We start from the raw sequence: 20955 nt of genomic DNA on the forward strand, positions 1-20955 counted from the left end.
TCTGGAGGTCTGTGATGAAAGCAGGCTACTCCTTATCTGTTTAACTCACCTTTTCCCTAGAAGCTGGTGGGTCCAGGAATGTGTCCCAGTGCTCAACAACCCTGTGTAGGATTCTCAGCTTCCTATCCATTTAGCCTAGGGTCCACGTCTTCCCTCAGTCCACTCTCAAGGCCTACCCTCAGAAGGTCTGCTCAGTGTGTGCCAGTCTTCCAGATGGCCTAGTCTCTCGGTGGGAGATGTTCTTCCTGGCTGTGTCTAGGTGAACATCTTGGCTTGCAATCTAATACAATCTTTAAATGACACAGAATACAAATCTAACAATATGAATGTACCTGTCACGTTGGGTCCACCCATTAAGGAATAGGCCCAAATCAGATTATTATCTAGTTTACATAAAATTTCATCTTGGTAAGGCAAGGAAATGGGTGAAATATAGATTGCCTCCCCAATGGGAGAGGTAGGGTTTTTCTAGCTTGTGTGACACAAATAGCAAAATCTGGTACTCCTCTTCTTCTTTCTGGATTGTTCCAGTATAGCTGTGGATCAGACTTTTCTCTTTCTTGTTACTTACTCCCTTTGATTGAATATTTTCTCCTGCATCCATGGCAGGATCCCCAGCCAGTGTAGAGACTTTGTTGGCATCTTTCTTTTTATTTATTTATTTATTTATTATTATTATACTTTAAGTTCTAGGGTACATGTGCATAACGTGCAGGTTTGTTACATATGTATACTTGTGCCATGTTGGTGTGCTGCACCCATCAACTCGTCATTTATATTAGGTATATCTCCTAATGCTATCCACAAGATTAACTTGTGTCCTGTGGATGTGATGTACAGATTATTTCATCACCCAGGTATTAGCCCATTACCCAATAGTTATCTTATCTGACCCTCTCCTTTCTCCCTCCCTCCATCCTCAAGTAGATCCCAGTGTTTGTTGTTTCCTTCTTTGTGTTCATAAGTTCTCATCATTAGGTCCAACTTATAAGTGAGAACATGCAGTATTTGGTTTTATGTTCCTGTTTAGTTTGCTAGGGATAAAAGCCTCCAGCTCCATTCATGTTCCTGCAAAAGACATAATCTTGTTCTTTTTTATGGCTGAATAGTATTCCATGGTATATATGTACCACATTTTCTTCATCCAATCTGCCATTGATGGAAATTTAGGTGTATTCCATGTCTTTGCTATTGTGAATAGTGCTGCAATGAACCTTACATGCATGTGTACTTATGGTAGGATGATTTATATCTTCTTGGTATTATGTACAGTCATAGGATTGCTGGGTCAAATGATAGTTCTGCTTTTAGCTCTTTGAGGAATTGCCCTACTGCTTTCCACAATGGTTAAATTAATTTACATTCCCACCAACAGTGTATAAGTGCTCCCTTTTCTCTACAACTTTCCAACATGTGTTATTTTTTAACTTTTTAGTAGTAGCCATTTTGAGTGATGTGAGATGGTATCTCATTGTGGTTTTGCTTTGCATTTCTCTTTTGTTTATTGATGTGGAGTATATTTTCATATTCTTTTGGTCACATGTATGTCTTCTTTTGAAAAAGTATCTGTTCATGTCTTTTGCCCACTTTTTAATAAGATTATTTTTTCTTATAAAATTTTTAAGTTCCTTATAGATACTGGATATTAGACCTTTGTTAGATGCATAGTGTGCAAAAATTTTCTCCCATTCTGTAGGTTGTTTGTTGACTCTGTTGATAGTTTATTTTGCTGTGCAGAAGCTCTTAAGTTTAATTAGATCCCACTTGTCAATTTTTGCTTTTGTCATGATTCTTTTCATGTCTTTCCTCATAAAATCTTTGCCTGTTTCTATGTCCAAGATGGTATTACCTAGGTTGTCTTCCAGGATTTTATTGTTTTGGGTTTTATATTTCAGTCTTTAATCCATCTTGAGTTGATTTTTTTATATGCTGTAAGGAAGGAGTCCAGTATCGATCTTCTGCATATAGTCAGTTATCCCAGCACCATTTATTGAATATGGAGTCTTTTTCCTACTGCTTATTTTTGTCAGCTTTGCTGAAGATCAGATGGTCATAGGTGTGTGGCCTTATTTCTAGGCTCTCTAGTCTGTTCCATTGGTCTATGTGCTTGTTTTTTGTTTGTTTGTTTGTTGCCAGTACCATGCTGTTTTAGTTACTATAACCCTGTAGTATTGTTTGAAGTCAGGTAATGTGATGCCTTCAGTTTTGTTCTTTTGGCTTAGGATTGCCTTGGCTATTTGGGCTCTTTTTTGAATTTTTAAAAGCTTTGAGAAATAGTTCTGCGAAAAAATGTCATTGGTAGTTTCATAGAAATAGCATTGAATCTGTAAATTACTTTGAGCAGTATGGCCATTTTCATGATACTGATTCTCCCAATCCATGAGCATGGAATGTTATTCATTTGCTTGCGTCTTCTGATTTATTTGGGCAGTGCTTGTAGTTCTGCTTGAAGGGGTCCTTCACTTCCCTTGTTAGCTGTCTTCCTAAGTATTTTGTTCTTTTTGTAGCAATTGTGAATGGGAGTTCATTCATGATTTGGCTTTCTGCTTGCCTATTTTTGGTGTATAGGAATGCTTGTGATTTTTGCACATTGATTTTGTATCCTGAGATTTTGCTGATGTTGCTTATCAGCTTAAGAAGCTTTTGGGCTGAGATGACAGGGTTTTTTAGATATAGGATCATGTCATCTGCAAACAAAATTAATTTAACTTCCTCTCTTCATATTTAAATACCCTTTATTTCTTCACCTTGCCCAATTGCCCTGGATAGGATTTCCAATATTGTGTTGAATAGGAATGGTGAGAGTGGGCATCGTTGTCTTGTTCTGATTTTCAAAGGGAATGCTCCCAGCTTTTGCCCATTCAGTGATATTGGCTGTGGGTTTGTCATATATGGTTCTTATCATTTTGAGGTAGATTTCTTCAATACCTAGTTTATTGAGAGTTTTTAACATAAAGTGATGTTGAATTTCATCAAAGGTCTTTTCTGCATCTATTGAGATATGTCATTTTTGTCTTTGGTTTTGTTTATGTGATAAATCATATTTATCAATTCCTATATGTTGAACCAGCCTTGCATCTCAGGGATAAAGCCTTGGATCAATCAATACTTGATTGCAGTGGATAAGCTTTTGGATGTGCTGCAGGATTCAGTTTGCCAGTATTTTGTTGAGGATTTTTGCATTGATGTTCATCAAAGGTATTAGCCTGAAGTTTTCTTTTCTTTTCTGCTCTTTTCCTTCCTTCCTTCCTTCCTTCCTTCCTTCCTCCATTGCTCCTTCCCTCCCTCTCTCTCTTTCTCTCTCTCTCTTTCTCTTTCTTTCTTTCTTTCGTTCGTTCGTTTTTTTTTTTTTTTTGGAGATTTACTCTTGTTGCCCAGGCTGGAGTGCAATGGCACAATCTCAGCTCATCACAACCTCTGCCTCCTGGGTTCAAGTGATTCTCTTTCTCAGCCTCCCAAGTAGCTGGGATTACAGGCATGCACCACCACGTCCAGCTAATTTTGTATTTTTAGTAGAGATGGGGTTTCTCCATGTTGGTCATGCTGGTCTTGAACTCCTGACCTCAGGTGATCCACCTGCCACGGCCTCCAAAAGTGCTGGGATTACAGGCATGAGCCACCACGCCCAGCAGTTTTTTGTTGTTGTTATTGTTGTATATCTGCCAGGTTTTGATATTAGCATGATCTTGGCCTCATAGAACAAGTTAGGGAGGTGTTCCTCCTTTTTCATTTTTGGAATAGTTTCAGTATAAATGGTACACCTTTTCTTTGTACCTCTGGTAGAATTCAGCTGTAAATCCATCTGGTCCTGAGCCTGTTCTGGTTAGTAGGCTATTTATTACTGTCTCAATTTCAGAACTCATTATTGGTCTGTTCAGGGATTCAATTTATTCCTGGTTCAGTCTTGGGAGGTGTGTGTGTCCAGGAATTTATCAATTTCTTCTAGATTTTCCAGTTAATGTGCATTGAGGTGTTTATAGTATTCTTTGATGGTTGTTTGTATTTCTGTGGGGACAGTGGTGATATCCCCCTTATTATTTCTGATTGTGTTTACTTGACTCTTTTCTCTCTTCATTTTTATTGGTCTAGCCAGCAATCTATCTATTTTATTAATTTTTTCAAAATGACAGCTCCAGGATTCATTGATTTTTTGAAGGGATTTTCGCGTCTCTATCTCCTTCAGTTCTCCTTTGATCTTGGTTATTTCTTGTCTTCTGCTAGCTTTGGGGTTTTTTTGATTCTCTAGTTCTTTTAGTTGTGATGGTAGGTTGCTAACTTGAGATCTTTGTAGCTTTTTGATGTGGGCATTTAGTGCTATAAATTTCCCTCTTAACACTGCTTTAGCTGCATCCCAGATATTCTGCTACATAATCTGTTTGTTCTCATTGGTTTCAAAAAACTTTTTTATTTCTGTCCTAATTTCATTATTTACCCAGGAGTCATTCAGGAGCAGATTGTTAAATTTCCATGTAGTTGTGTGGTTTTGAGTGAGTTTCTTAATCTTGATTTCTAATTTGATTGCTCTGTGGTCTGAAAAACTGTTTGTTATGATTTCAGTTATTTTGCATTTGTAGAGGAGTGTTTTACTTCCAATTATGTGATCAATTTTAGAGTAAGTGCCATGTGGCAATAAGAAGAATGTATATTCTGTTGTTTTTATGTGGAGAGTTCTGTAGATATCTATCAAGTCCACTTGATCCAGAGCTGAATTCTGGTCCTGAATATCTTTGTTAATTTTCTGTCTCAGTGATATAATATTGTCAGTGGGATGTTAGAGTCTCCCACTATTATTGTGTGTGAGTCTAAGTCTCTTTGTAGGTCTTTCAGAACTTGCTTTATGAATCTGGGTGCTCCTGTATTGGGTGCACAGATTTAGAATTGTTAGCTCTTCTTGTTGAATTGAACCCTTTACCATTATGTAATATCCTTCTTTGTCTTTTTGATCTCTGTTGGTTTAAAGTCTGTTTTGTCAGAACAAGGATTGTGACCCCTGCTTTTTTTCTGCCTTCCATTTGCTTGGTAAATTTTCCTCCATCCCTTTATTGAGCCTATGTGTGTCTTTGCACATGAGATGGGTCTCTTCAATACAGCACACCAATGGGTCTTGGCTCATTGTCCAGCTTACCATTCTGTATATTTTAACTGGGGTATTTAGCCCATTTACATTTAAGGTTAATATTGTTATTAGTAAATTTGATCCTGTCATCATGATGCTGGATGGTTATTTTGTAGATTTGTTGATGTAGTTGCTTCATAGTGTCACTGGTCTCTGTACTTCAGTATGTTTTTGTTGTGGCTGGTAGCAGATTTTCCTTTCCATATTTAGCGCTTCCTTCAGAAGCTCTTGCAAGACAGGCCTGGTAGTGACAGATTCCCTCAGCGTTTACTTTTCTGAAAAGGATCTGATTTATCCTTCCCTTATGAAGTTTAGTTTGGCCAGATATGGAATTCTGGGCTGGAAAATCTTTTCTTTAAACTTCCCTGTTGGTACTGATTTTGCTGTATCCCATGGGTTTTGGTATTTGTGCTTCCATTACCATTTGTTTCAAGAAATTTTCAATTTTCTTCCTAATTTTTTCATTGACTCACTGGTCATTCAGGAGCATATTGTTTAATTTTCATATGTTTATATAGTTTCCAACATTGCTTTTGTTACTGATTTCTAGGTTTATTTCATTGTGATCAAAGGAGATACTTGATATTATTTCCATTTTTTGAATGTTTATTAGTTGTTTTGTGACCTAACATATAGTCTATCCTTGTGAATGATTCATGTGCTGTGATGAAGAATATGTCTTTTGCAGCCATTGGATGAGATCTGTCCAATGCTGAAAATGGGTTGCTAAAGTCTCCAGCTATTATTTTATTGGAGCTTATCTCTCTGTTTAACTCTAATAACATTTGCTTTATATATCTGGATTCTCCAGTATTGGGTGCATTTATATTTACGATTGTTATATCCACTTGCGGAATGACCCCTTTATCATTATATAATGATCTTCTTTGTCTCTTCTTAGAGTTTCTGTTTTAAAATCTATTTTGTCTGATATAAGCCCAGCCACTCCTGCCCTTTTTGATTTCCATTGGCTTGAAGTATCTTTTTCTATGCCTTTATATTCAGTTTATGTACATTTTTACAGGTGATGTGTGTTTCTTGCAGTTAACAGATTATTGGGTCTTGTTTTTTAAAATCCATTCAGCCACTCTATGACTTTTGATTGGAGAGTTTAGCCCATTTACATTCAATGTTTTTATTGATAAGTAAAGATTGCACCCCTGCCATTTTATTATTTGCTTTCTGGTTGTTTTGTGGTCTTCTCTTCATTCTTTCCTTACTTCCTGTCTTTCTTTTAGCAAAGGTGATTTTTTTTCAGGTGGTATGATTTAATGTCTTGCTTTTTATTTTATTCTGTATCTGTTGTGTGATTTTTGGTTTGATGTTTCCATGAGGCCTGCACATGCTATCTTATAACATATCATTTTAAGCTGAAAAAAGTAAGATTGTTTGCATAAACAAAAAGCAACCAAGCAAAAACAAAGCCAATAAAAACTCTATACCTTAATTTCATCTCCTCACTTTTTATCTTTTTCTTCCAATTATATCTTACTGTACTGTTACAGAAATTCTTTCTAGTTTTTTTTTTTTTTGTTGTTGTTGTTGTTCACCATTTAGTCTTTCTACTTAAGAGCAGTTTACACACCACAGTTACAATGTTATAATATTCTGTGTTTTTCTGTGTACTTACTACTATTAGTGAGTTTTGTACCTTCAGACAATTACTTTTTGCTCATTAACGTCCTTTTTTTCTGAAGAACTCTCTTTAGCACTTCTTGAAAGACAGGTCTGGTGTTTATGAAATTCCTCAGCTTTTGTTTGTCTCAGAAAATCTTTACTTCTCCTTTAGCGTTGAAGGATATTTTCACCAGATATACTTTTCTAGGGTAGAAGGTTTTTTTCTTCAAAACTCTAAATATGTCTTGCTACTCTCTCCTGACCTGTAAGGTTGCCACCTAAAAAGTCTGCTGCCAACTGTATTGGAACTTCCTTATATGTTATTTGTTTCTTTTCTCTTGTTGCTTTTAGGATACTTTCTTTATACTTGACCTTTGGGAGTTTGATTATCAAATGCCTTGAAGTAGTCTTCTTTCTTGAAGTAGTCTTTCTTCAAGTAGTCTACTTCTTTCTTGAAGTTGTCTTCTTTCTCGAGGTTTGGAAAGTACTCTGTTATTATCCCTTTTAATAAACTTTCTACTCCTATCTCTTTCTCTACCTCTTCTTTAAGGCCAATAACTCTTAGATTTGCCCTTTGGAGCTATTTTAGCATGCGTGCTTCTTTTTTTTTTTTTTTTTTAATCTCTTCTGACTGCGTATTTTCAAATAGCGTCTCTTCAAGAACACTAATTCTTTTGCTTGATCAATTCTACTATTGAAAAGACAGATGCTTATTCACTGTGTCAGTTGATTTCTCAACTCTAGAATTTCTGCTTCATTTTTCTTAATTATTTTGATCTCTTTGTTGAATCTATCGGATAGAATTCTGGATTACTTCTCTAACAATTTTGAATTTCTTTTTAATTTCCTCAGCACAGCTATTTTGAATTCTCTGTCTGAAAAAAACACATATCTCTGTTTCTCCAGGATTGGCCTCTGATGCCTTATGTAGTTCATTTGGTGAGTCCATGTTTTCCTGGATGGTATTGAAGCTTGTGGATATTTGTCTGTGTTTGGGCATCGAAGAGTTAGGTATTTATTGTAGTCATTGCAGTCTGGGCTTGTTTGTACTTATCACTCTTGGGAAGGCTTTCCAAGTATTGTAAAGAACTTTGGTAGTATGATACAACCTCTATCTGCATTAGAAGGCCCCTCAAGTCCATTAACACAATGGTTCTTGCAAATTTATAGGGGTACCATCTTGGTTGTCTTGAATAAGATCCAGATGAATTCTCTGATTACCAGGAAGAGATTCCTGTTCTCTTTTCCTACTTTCTCTCAAACTAACCAAGTCTCTCTCTTTCTCTCGCTTGCTTGCTCTCGCTCGCTCTCTCATGAGCCATCTGAAACTGGAAGTGGAGTGACACAAGCACCCCTGTGGTTACCACCACTGCAACTTCACTGGCTTAAATATGAAGCCAGCACAGCACTGGTTCTTACCCAAGGGTCACTCTAACCACTACCTGGCTATCACCTATGTTTGCTCAAGGCCCTGGAGCTCTACAATCAGCAGATCACCAAGTCACCCTGGTTTGTGTCAGTCCCTTCTGTGTGACAAGTTGCCCTAAGCCATGAACAGGTCCAGAGGTACCATCTGGAAGCCAGGGACTCAGTCAAAAACCTTAGAAGTCTACCTGTTGTTCTACTGTACTGTGACTGAGCTGACACTGAAACCCCAAGATGCAGTCCTTCCCACTCTTCCCTCTTCTTTCCATAGATGAAGGAGCTTCAGCTCATGGCCACTACCACCACAGTCCCACAGGGAGTACTGCCAGGCTATGACTGATGTTTCCTTAATTCTCAAGGGCTCTTCAGTCATGTTGTGGTAAATGCTGCCTGGCCTGAGACTCACCCTTTAGGGAAGTGGGCTTCCCTCTGGCCCAGGGAAAGTCCAGAAATGCCATCCAAGTGCCAAGGCCTAGAATCAGGGACCCCAAGAGCCCACTAGTTGCTCTACCTGACCCCATGGGCATGCTGGTACCTAAGGTTCAAGACAAGTACCCTTTGCTTTTTCCTCTACTTTTCTCAACCAGAAGGAGTCTCTCCTCATAGCCACCACAACTTGGAATGTGCTGAGTGTCACGTGAAGCCAGCTAGCCTCACCCAAGACCTACGGCATACTACCTGGGTATCGCTACTGGTTATTCAGGGGCCGTTGGCTCCATAGTCATCAGGTGATAGATCCTGCTTGTATGGGGTCCTTGCCTTCATGGCAGTCAGTTTCCTTCTTGCCCAGGGTGTTACTGTAAATGTCATCCAGGAGCTAGGTACTGGAAAGGAGGCCTCATGACTCTGACTGTTAGGTTATCCTGCTGTGGCTCAACTTGTATCCAAGATGCAAGACAAAGTCCTCTTTACTCTTCCCTCTCCTCTCCTCAAAAAGAATGTAGGTGTCTCTTTTAGAGTTGTGAGCTGTGCAGGCTGGGGTTGGGGTGGGGGGTGGCACAAGCATTCCTCCCTTAGCATCCCTGGCTGGTGTCTCAGTAGGTCACATGTCCTCCAAGACCACTAGCTCTGAGCCCAGTTTAACACTAGGACTCACCTAATATTTACCATCCTTGTGGCCCAGACAACCTTTCAAGTTTAGTTTGGGCACCAAAGCACTTAGCCCGTAGCACTGAGGCTTACTGGAACTCAAATTCTGACCACTGGGAAGGGTGATTCCTCTCTGGCTAGGGCTGATTTAAATACTCCCTCCATGGTCAGGCATTAGCTGAGTTCAGCCTGGTTTTGCTTTCTGCTGTAACAGGGCAGCACTGAGTTCAATGTAATGTCTCACAATTCCTATGTTCTCCCTCTCCCAAGTGCACATACTCTCTCCTCAGCTTACAGCTTCTGCCAGGGGATAAGGGAGAGGTGGTGTTGGCTATTCAAGACTGTCTTTTCTAGCCTCTTTCAATGCCCCTTTCAGTAACATGACATTAAAACAAGGTACTGTGAGTACTCATCTGACTTTTGGTTCTTATGAAGGTGCTTAATTTTGTATGTAGATAGTTGTTAAATTTCTATAAGAGTTGGAATTTCAGGCGAAGATTGAGGACAATATGGACTTTCAAAAATATGGACACTTGATTTTTAACAATATTTAAATAGTGAAAAATCAAAAGATTTAAGAATTTTTAAACTGTCTAATATTGTTACTTGAATTCTACATTGAATTAGGGTTTCTTCATTACGCAAATGTGAAATGGAAAGTTTTTCCCCAAATCTTAATTTTTAATCTGTTATAAAATCTGGATATTACAGAGAAATGTTATTTTGATTTTATATATATACTGTATGTATGTATATATATTATATGTACTGTATGTATATATATATTTTTTATATATATACACACACATGCATACAGTAGTCTGGAGAAAGTCTACTATTTTAATCTAATAGGTTTTCCTTTGTAATCACATAGTTGTACTTTTGTTTGTCCACTAGTGGACACTGTTGAGCTTCCAAACTTAAAGCTATTCTGATGGATGGTGAGGAGGCAAAAGAGGAGACATGAATGGAAATATAAAACCAAAATTAAGACAGCGACAATCTTTGTACAATCCTATTTGTTCACTATGTAACAAGCTAATAAATGTTTATGTCAATCATATTTAGAATAACAAAGTTAGAAACAGCTAGACTTACATTGCTTAGGAAGAATATTTTTACAGCAGGGAAACACTGCTTAATGGCTAATGGCATAACTAAACTACAAAACACTATTCTATTCCACGGGGAAATCAATGCTTTCATTTCAAGAAAAAAATATTTTCTATTTTTCCAATTTCCTTTTCTTCAGACCTCTTTGAGAATATTGTTAACCTTTTCATCAAGATTCAACAAAATACTGAAAAGTAGACAATAAAAAGCTATCATTTAAAGGTGAGCTTGTGATTAGAATTCGGGTCAGAAGACAATGAATAAATTTTACTAATGTATAATTTATTTCATTTTAATGAATAAAATTCTGAACTCATCATATAGATTATAAGAATTTTTATAAAGAGAATCCAACATTATTTAATTATCTGAGCTATTGTGATGGTGTGCTAGCAATCATTTCATAACTTTGGAGGTAGCGGGATTTTTTGTTTTGTTTTGTTTTTTTAATAGAGGTACTATAAGAAGTACTGGAATGAAATCCAGAAATAAATTCCAATTCTGATTACTTGCTGCTGACTTTGAGTAGGTTGCTAGACTTCTCTGATCCTCCATTTTCTCATCTATAAGAGTGGAAATAAATAATACTTTCCTAGTAAGTTTATTACAAGAAATAAATGAGATACTGTAGACAAGAGGCCTAGTATAGTGCCTGGTACAAAGAAGCTGTCAGTAAATCTAGTTTTATATCCATCTCCTAAAAGAAGCCACAAACAGAGGGTTCTGCCAGAGTCTTACGCTTTCAAATGAGCATGGGCAGCAGCAATCAATGATTAATTAATGATGCCTCTTTCTCTTTCTAGCACATAAGTTCCATGAAGAAAATGTTGAACGTGTGTTTTTTGCTCATCATTAGATTCTCAGCCCCTAACAAAGTACATGGTATATGTTAGGGGAAGAATAACTCTCATATGTTCTGAGTTGAAAGACACCCTTGTAAGAAGACATAGATTAACAGGAGAAAAAGAAACATAGGTTTATTTACATGTGTATTTCATATATACATGTGAGACACCCAGGGAATGAGTAATTCTCAAAGATGTGGTTTTGAAATTCAGCTTATATTCTATTGTATTAGTCTGTTCTCACAATGCTATAAGGACATACCTGAGACTGGGTAATTTATAAAGAAAAAGGAGTTTAATGAACTCACAGTTCCACATGGCTAGGGAGGCCTGACAAGCATGGCAGAAGGTGAAAGAGGAGCAAAGGCATGTCTCACATGGTAACAGGCAAGAGAACCTGTGCAGGGAAACTGCCCTTTATAACCATCAGATCTCATGAGACTCACTCACTATCACGAGAACAGCATGGAGATAATTGACCCCCTGATTCAATTACCTCCCACCGGGTCCCTGGCATGACATATTGGGATTATGGGAACTATAAATCAAACTGAGATTTGGCTGGGGACACAGCCAAACCATATTAATCATTTTCAACAAAGAACAGTAAATGTTTTTGCAACTTTTGTTTTAGATTCAGGGGGTGCTTGTGCAGGTTTGTTGCACAGATATATTACGTGATGCTGAGGTTTGGGGTATGACTGAACCTGTCATCCAGGCACTGAGCATAGTACCTGGTAGGTAGTTTTTCAACTCTGCCCCACTCCCTGCATCCCACATGTAGTAGTCCTCAGTATCTATCATTCCTATCTTTATGTCTACATATACCCAATATTCAGCTCCCACTTATAAGTAAGAAAATATGGTATTTGGGTTTCTGTTTTTGTGTCAGTTCACTTACAACAATGGCCTCCAGCTACATCCATGTTGATGCAAAGGATATAATGCCATTCTCTTTTTTGCCTGCATAGTATTCCATAATATATATGTACCACATTTTCTTTATCTAATTCATCATTGATGGGAACCTAGATTGATTCCATGTCTCTGCCATTTTGAATAGTACTGCTGTGAATATATTGGTGCATATGTCTTTTTGGTAGAACAATTTGTTTTCCTTTCGGTATATACCCACTAATGAAATTGCTAGATCAAATGTTATTTCTATTTTAGTTGTTTGAGAAATCTCCAAAGTACTTTCCACAGTGGCTGAATGAATTTACATTCCCACCAACAGTGTATAAGCATTCCCTTTTCTCTGCAGCCCCACCAACATCTATTACTTCTTTACTTTTCATTAACAGCCATTCTGACTGGTGTGTAATGGTATCTCATTGTGGTTTTTATTTGCATTTTTCTGATGATTCATCATGATGAACATTTTTTGATGTTTATTGGCTGCTCATATGTCTTCTTTTGAGAAGTTTCCATGTCCTTTGCCCAATTTTTCATGGAGTTACTTGATTTTTGCTTATTGATTGGTTTAATTTTCTTATAGGTTCTGGATATTAGACCTTTGTCAGATGCATAGTTTGTAAATATTTCCTGCCATTCTGTAGGTTGTTTACTCCGTTGGGAATTTCTTTTGCTGTGCAGAAGCTCTTTAGTTTAATTAGGTCCAACTTGTCAATTTTTGTTTTTGTTGCAATTAATTTTGATATATATTATATATAATTATATTATATTACAAAATAAATTCTTTGCCAAACCCAATGCCAAGAAGTGTATTTCTTAAGTTTTCTTCTAGGATTTTTGTAGTTTGGGGTCTTTGATCTACATTGAGTTAATATTTGCATATGGTGAAAGGTAGGAGTCCAGTTTTATTCTTCTGCATATGGCTAGCCAGTTTATCCCAGCACCATTTATTGAATAGGGTGTCCTTTCCCCATTGCTTATTTTTGTCGACTTTGTCAAAGATCAAATGGTTGTAGTTGTGCAGCTTTATTTCTGGGTTCTCTATTCTGTTCCATTGGTCTATGTGTCTGTTTTTGTGCTAGTACCATGTTGTTTTGGTTAACTTTGCCTTCTAGTATACTTTGAAGTCAGTGTCTCCAGCTTTATTTTTTTTTTTCCTTAGGATTGCCCTGGCTATGCTGGCTCTTTTTTGGTTCCATATAATTTTATAATAGCTTTTTCTAATTCTATCAAAATGACCTTGGTAGTTTGATAGAAATAGCACTGAATCTGTAGATTGCTTTGGGCAGTATGGACATTTTAATAATATTGATTCTTCTAATCGATAAGCATGGAATGTTTTTTCAGTTTTTGTGTCATCTATGATTTCTTTCAGCAGTGTTTTGTGGTTCTCCTTGTAAAGATCTTTTATCTCCTTGGTTAGAGGTATTCCTAGGTATTTTATTACCCATTTTTAGTGTATAAAAATTTTCATGATTTTTGTACATTGATTATGTATCCTGAAACTTTTCTGAAGTCGTTTACCAGTTCTCAGAGCCTTTTGTCAGAGTCTTCTACGTATAGAATCTTACCATCAGTGAGTTTGACTTATTTTCTTATTTGGATGCCTTGTATTTTCCTCTCTTGCCTGATCATTCTGGCTAGGCCTTCCAGTACTATGTTGAATAGGAGTGGTGAGAATGGGCATCCTTATCTTGTTCCAGCTTTCAAGAGGAATGCTTCCAACTTTTATTCACTCAGTATGATGTTGGCTGTGGATTTGTTATAGATGGCTCTTACTATTTTGAGGTATTCCTTCATAGCTAATTTATTGAGCATTTTAATAAAGAAGGGATCTTGGATTTTATTGAAGCTTTTTCTGTGGTTATTCATATAGTCATATGTTTTTTGTTTATGTGATGAATCACATTTTTTGATTTGTGTATGTAGAACTGACTTTACATCCCCAGAATAAAGCCTACTAGATTTTGGTAAATTAATTTTAATGTGTTGATGATTTGGTTTACTAATATTTTGTTGAAATTTTTGTGTCTCTGTTCATCAGGGATATTGTCCTGTAATTTTATTTTTCTGTTGTGTCTTTGCCAGATTTTGATATCAGAGTGATGATGCTGCATAGAAAGAGTTAAGGGGAGCCCCTCCTCTTCGATTTTTTGATTTTTTGGAATGTTTCCAGTGGGGTTGCTACCAGCTCTTCTTTTTACATCTGGCAAAATTCGCTTTTGAATCCATCTGGTCCAGGGTTTTGTTTTGTTTTGTTTTGTTTGTCAGTGGGGGTTTTATTACTGATTCAATTTTGGAACTCATTACTGGTGGCCTGTTCACGGTTTCAATTTCTTCTTGATTCAGTCTTGGGAGGCTGTGCATTTCCAGTAATTTATCCATTCTCTCTAAATTTTCTAGTTTGTGTGTATAGAGGTGTTCATAATAGTCTCTGAGGGTCTTTTGTATTTTGTGGAATTGGTTATAATGACACTTTTGTCATTTCTGATTTTTTATTCGGATCGTCTCTCTTATTTTTTGTTAATCTAGCTAGCTATTTATTATTCTTGTTTATCCTTTCAAATAACCAACTTTTGGTTTTGTTCATCCTTTTTATGGATTTTTGCGTCTCAGTTTCATTCAGTTCTGCTCTGATTTTACTTACTTGTTTTCTTCTGATAGCTTTGAGGTTATTTTGTTCTTGTTTTTCTAGTTCCTCTAGGTGCAATGTTAGATGGTTCATTTGAGATCTTTCTAACTTCTTGATGTAGGCATTTAGCAATATAATTTTTCCTCTTAACACTACTTTAACTGCACCCCAGAGATTTTGGTATGTTGTGTCTCTGTTTTAATTTGTTTCAAATAATTTTTAAATTTCACCCTTAATGTTATTGTTTACCCCAATTTATTACAGGAGGAAGCTGTTTAATTTTCATGTCATTGTGTGATTTTGAGAGATCTTCTTGGTATTGATTTCTATTTTTATTCCACTGTGGTCTGAGATTATGCTTGGTATAATTTTGAATTTTTTAATTTATTGATACATGCTTTATGGACAAGAACGTGGTCAATCTTAGAGGATTTTCTGTGTGCAAGTTAGAGGAATGCGTGTTCTGTGGATGTTGAGTGGAGTATTCTATTAGGTTCAATTGTTCAAGTGTCAATTTAAGTCCAGAATTACTTTGTTAGTTTTCTGCCTTGATAATCTGCCTAACCCTGTCACTGGGGTGTTGAAGTCCCCCACTATTACTGAGTGGCTGTCTAAGTCTTTTCACAGGTCTAGAAGTATTTGTTTTATGAGTCTGCATGCTCCAATATTGGGTGCATATATATTTAGGAGAGTTAACTCTTCTTGTTGAATTCAAGCCTTTATCATTGTATAATGCCTTTCTTTGTCCGTTTTGGACTGTTACTGGTTTAAAGTCTGTTTTATCTGATATAAAAATAGAAATCTCTGCTCTTTTTTTGTTTTCCATTAGCATGCTAGATTTTTCCATCCCTTTACTTTAAGCCCATGAATGTCGTTACATGTGAAATGGTCTCTTGAAAACAAGAGACATTTGGGTCTTGTGTTTTTTTTGTTGTTGTTGTTGTTTTTTTTTTTTCAATTTGCCACTCTGCCTTTTCAGTGGGGTGTTTAGACCATTTACATCCAAGGTAAATATTGATATGTGAGCTTTTAATACTGTCATGATGTTGTTAGCTGATTCCTTTGTAGTCTTGATTGTTTAGTTGCTTTGTAGGATCTGTGGGCTAGGTACTTAAGTGTGTTTCTGTTGAAGCAGGTATCATTCTTTCATTTCCCTGTGTAACACTCCCTTAAAGGTTTCTTGTGAGGCTGGTCTAGGGTAATGATTTCCCTTAGTGTTTGCTATTCTGAAAAATATTTTATTTCTCCTTTGCTTATGAAGCTTATTTTGGTGGGATATAAAATTGTTGGTTGGAATTTCTTTTCTTTAAGGATGTTAAAAAGAGGCCCCCATCTCTCCTGGCTTGTAGGATTTCTGCTAAGAAGTCCACTGTTAGTCTGATGGGCTGCCCTTTGTGAGTGACCTGACCCTTTTCTGTAGCTGTCTCTTTTATTTTTCTTTCACATTGACCTCAGAATGTCTGATTACTATGTGGTTTAGGGATGGTTGTCTGGTATAGTATCTCACAGGGGTTCTCTGAATTTCTTGAATTTGTATGTCAACCTCTACCTATATTGGGAAAATCAATGTGGACTATATCCTCAAATATGCTTTCCAAGTTGCTTGCTCTCTCTGTTTCTCTCTCAGGAATATCAGTAAGTCACAGGTTTTATCTCTTTACATAAACCCATATTTCTCAGAAGTTTTGTTTATTTTTATAAATTATTTTTTCTTTATGTTTGTCTGACTGGGTTGATTCAGACTAATCTTAAAGCTCTGAAATTCTTTCCTCAGCTTGTTCTCGCCTATTGTTAAGTCTTCCAACTGTATTTGAAAATTCCCTGCAGTGAATTTTTCTATTCCAGAAGTTCAGTTTGTTTTTTCTTTAATTTATTTTATTTATTTTGAGACAGAGTCTTGCTCTGTCGCCCAGGCTGGAGTGCAGTGATGCAATCTCGGCTCACTGCAACCTCCACCTTCTGGGTTCAAGCAATTCTCATGGCTCAGCCTCCCCAGTAGCTGGGATTACAGGCACACGCCATCACGCCTGGCTAATTTTTGTATTTTTTAGTTGAGACGGGGTTTCCCCATGTTGGCCAGGCTGGTCTTGAACTCCTGACCTCATGATCTGCTCGCCTCGGCCTCCCAAAGTGCTGGGATTACAGGCATGAAACACTGCGCCTGGCCTGTTTTTTTCTTAAAATGGCTATATCATCTTCCAACTGCTGGATCATTTTACTGGTTTCCTTGTATTGAACTTCAACTTTCTCTTGAATCTTGTTCAGTTTCCTTGCCATCCAGATTCTGAATTCTGTGTCTTTTCAAACATTTCAATCTGTTTAGGATCCATTGCTAGGAGCTAGTTAAATCCTTTGGAGATAAAGAAACACTCTGACTTTTTGAATTTTAGAGTTCTTGTGTTACCAGAAAGTGGTCCCAATTCAGACCCCAAGAGAGGGTTTTTGGATCTTGCACAAGAAAGAACTCAGGTCGAGTCCATACAGTAAAGTGAAAGCAAGTCTATTAGAGAAGAAACAAAAGAATGACTACTCCATAGGCAGATCAACCCCGAGGGCTGCTGGTTGCCAGTTTTTGTGGCTATCTCTTCATTATATGCTAAAAAGGGGGGGGTGGATTATTCATGCCTCCTCTTTTTAGATCATACAGGGTAACTTCCTGATGTTGCCATGGCCTTTGTATACTATCATGGCACTGGTGGAGGTGTAGCAGTGAGGATGACCAGAGGTCACTCTCATCGCCATCTTGGTTTTGGTGGGTTTTAGCCAGCTTCTTTACTGCAACCTATTTTATCAGCAAGGTCTTTATGACCTGTATCTTGTGTTGACCTCCTATCTCGTCCCGTGACTTAAAATGCCTAACCATCCAAGAATGTAACCCAAAAGGCCTTAGCCTTATTTTACCCAGCCCTTATTCAAGATGGAGTTGCTCTGGTTCAAATGCCTCTGGCACTTGCACTGGTTCCTTGTCATCTGAAAGGGCTAGAGTTTCTTTATCTTTCTGAAGTTGCTTTCATTTGGATGAAGATTTTTGCCTTTACATTCTTTTTTTTCCTTGAGGATTTCACTGTAGTGTATGTTGTCTATAGTCACTTGTCTTTGTTTCTGGGTGTTTTCAGAGGACCAAGGCTCTGTACAGGTTTCTTAGTTTCCTGCATTGGGTTTCACAGGCAATGTATACTGAATAAATTTTTGTTGGTAGTGTAATTTGGGCTGTAATCCAGTAGATGGCACTTAAGAGTAAGTGCCTTCAGATAGGCTACTACTCAGCTGTGCATCTCTTTTTTATTTCAATGTGTCCGCAGCAGTACTCTGGAGAGGGGGAGACTTGGGGAAAGGTGGCAAGAGATAAACTCTCACCAAGTCTGTTCCTGGGCATTAGGGGACACCCTACAATCACTGGTATTGTGCTCACATTTCCTTAGCCCCAAGGGGGACCCTGGTAGGTTGCACTATCCCCCCTTTAGGGGCAACCCAAGATGAAGGTTAGGTTACCAGGATACCTTCAACTCCCCAGGTACCCACTGATCCTCTGAGCTTGGCAGAGTCAAAGTGGGTTGTGTGGTATGTCTGTAGATGGTCTGGTGATGCAGAGGGTCAAGAGCAGAGGATCCCCAGGCAGACCATTGGTACCCATGGCCTGTTTTTGTTGCTTTTGTTGTTGTTTCCCCAGAAGATGACTGTGTAGACCACACAGCTTGCACTCACCCAACTGGATCTTCCTCTGGTGTCTGCTCCAGAAGCAGGCCCAACCAGCTAGGTTTTTTCCCTAGCCTTCCATGCCCAGATTGCTGGGCTTTTTCATCTGTCCCAGGCCATGGGCTTTCTAAAGCAGAAGCTGTGCCTGGCCAATAGGCTACACCCTTCCTGGACCTGTGTTGTGAAGGGAGGGATGCCCAGCACCCACATCGGCACACGAAATCACAGCGCACTCTTCTCAGTGTTCTGAGAGTGGGGACTCCTCCTGTGCTTGAACTCTCGCCACAATCTCAGCTCGATATTCCTGAGTTTTGGGCTCTAACACAAGGAGATTAGAAATGGGCCTGTAGCTTTGTTCTCTGTCCCCACAGTTTTGAGCACCGGCTCTGCTGGGGGACAGGCAAAGTGCTCCCAGGCTGCTGGCCTCAGATGGTGCAGTGGAGGCTGTACTGTGTTCACTCTCTCAGAAGCAGCCAGGTACGGGCCTTGGGAGAGGCCAGCAGACAAGGGAGCATGCAGATCAACTGTGCCTCAGTCCCACAGAAAAGGCAGTTCTACTGTCTCCTGGCCCAGCACTCAGCATGGGCTAGAGTCACTCAGAAAAAAAATGGAGAGCCTTGGGGGATGGATGCCTACTGTCATGTTTTGCTGCACCCGCCCCATGAGCAACCCACTCTGGGTTCCACAAAGGTTTGAGCGCTGCCTCTGTCTACTCTCCAGGTGGCTCTCCCTGCCAATTCAAATGTCAGTGAGGGTCATAGGATCTCTTGTTGCTGGGATCCCAGAGGTCTGCAGCAGGAGTGTGATGCCCCAGAATTCCTTTACTCTTCCTTTTCTTAGGACCCATTCATGCTAGTCCTGGCACTTGACAACTCCATGCATGCTTTCCAGCTTCCTCCCTCTTCAACCTCACTGTCTGCATTGACTGTTTATTGGATTTCAGTGTTTTCTCTCAAAAGATCTGTTTGAAGTGTCATGGTTTACTCAATATTTTGGTTTCTCTCAGTGGGAGAGGCATTTCCTGGCTGTGTCCATTTGGCCATCTTGCCCCTGCCCCCAGGAACAGCACATTTTTAGAAAAGTAACAAGACAAAGGTAAAAAAGACTGAGTCTCCACAGGTGGCAACTTCGAGGAAGGCAAATAAATGGCAGATAAAGACTATTTACTAATGTTTGTTAATGTAGATTCTTCTGGTACCATCTCCAGGCCAATATAGTTCCAAAGTTATCTTCATTGGTTAACTTTTGTTCTCCCTGGTAGATGGAATCTGTCTAGTCTTTCTGCACTTTTTTTTATTGAAGTGTTAGATGTACATAGTTTCCTCTCTTTCTGCATTCTGAATTCATTTATCCAGTCATTGAAAAGCTTAGCATATCATGTTCTTCTGCCTTGGTATATTATACTAGTACTATCTTCTCTGCCTCTGACTTTTTCTGTATACACAGAAAGTCATATCACAGAAACCCTGTTAGAGAACTGCACAGCATTATGGGGTCCAAAGAAAATTGGACGAAGAGTCAGACAAATCTGATTCAGAGCCGGTGCTCAAAACTGTGGGGACAGAGAACAAAGCTACAGATGTGTCACTGTACGCCTCAGTTTTCTTGTTTATAAAATTGGTTAATAATGCCTCCTCCCTTATCTACATGGCTTATAAAGGGCCATGGAACAAAATATAGAGTGTACACTTTTTCCAACAGCTTCAGAAAAGACACTCCCCTGCCTTCAAAACCCGAGAGATCCTTCACTGACTTCTCTGCATTCCTCAGACTGCACCAAGGAGGGATACTATGTCATCCACACATTCTTGCTGGAAGCACTTGTGTTCAAGTACTCTCCGTCACCAAGTCTCTCTTGGTGGACATACAGTCTCTATAAAACCCTCTGCCAAATCTGTTAGGACTTCCAGAGGCCTAGCATTTGCCACCATGTAAACATATATCATAAAGCCTTGATCAAGGAGCCACCTGGGAAGACCCAAAGGTTCTCTTTTTCAGGGCCAATGCAGTCATTATAGACCCAATTAAACTCCAGAGCTATGGTACTATATCTATAGAAGCAGACACACTCAAACAAGGACTTTTTATCCACAGTAGGATTTCATCCTCTGCCAGTGATCTACTCCAAAATAATCCTCAACCATATGACTTTCAATTATTTTAGTAAACATATGTACCATACTTATCAGGTGTTAAGAACTCTTCTAGGTACTTTACATTCGTTGAATCCTCACTTTGACCCTATGATGTAGGTACTAATATTTTCTCCCATTTTATAGATTAGGAAACCCAAGCACAGCAGCATTATGCAACTTATCCAAGATCACACAGTTTTTAGGGGTACAGCCAAGATTACAATGTAAATCATCTGGTTTCAAGTTAATGCTTTTGGTCAATACATTATACTTCTTTATATCCATTTTTTTCCACTTGACTTTGAAATATAAACTAATCATGACTTTGAACTGCAACTTGTCTCTCTTATACTTAGGTGTTCCTTGGTACTT

The 20955-nt window shown here is 38.3% G+C and overlaps 1 long non-coding RNA gene across 1 annotated transcript; it reads right to left on the reverse strand.

Annotated features, from left to right (window-relative positions):
- Nucleotides 1-938: 938 nt before the first annotated feature.
- On the reverse strand, nt 939-12749 carry LOC117077825. Its single transcript, XR_004434842.1, has 3 exons — nt 12508-12749; nt 10716-10728; nt 939-950 (listed from the first exon to the last, which is right to left on the reverse strand). It is a non-coding gene; the product is annotated as an uncharacterized LOC117077825 (long non-coding RNA).
- Between the last annotated feature and the right edge of the window lie 8206 nt (nt 12750-20955).

Source organism: Trachypithecus francoisi, unplaced genomic scaffold, assembly GCF_009764315.1.
Source record: "Trachypithecus francoisi isolate TF-2019V2 unplaced genomic scaffold, Tfra_2.0 Lachesis_group6, whole genome shotgun sequence".
Taxonomy (NCBI): Eukaryota; Metazoa; Chordata; class Mammalia; order Primates; family Cercopithecidae; genus Trachypithecus; species Trachypithecus francoisi.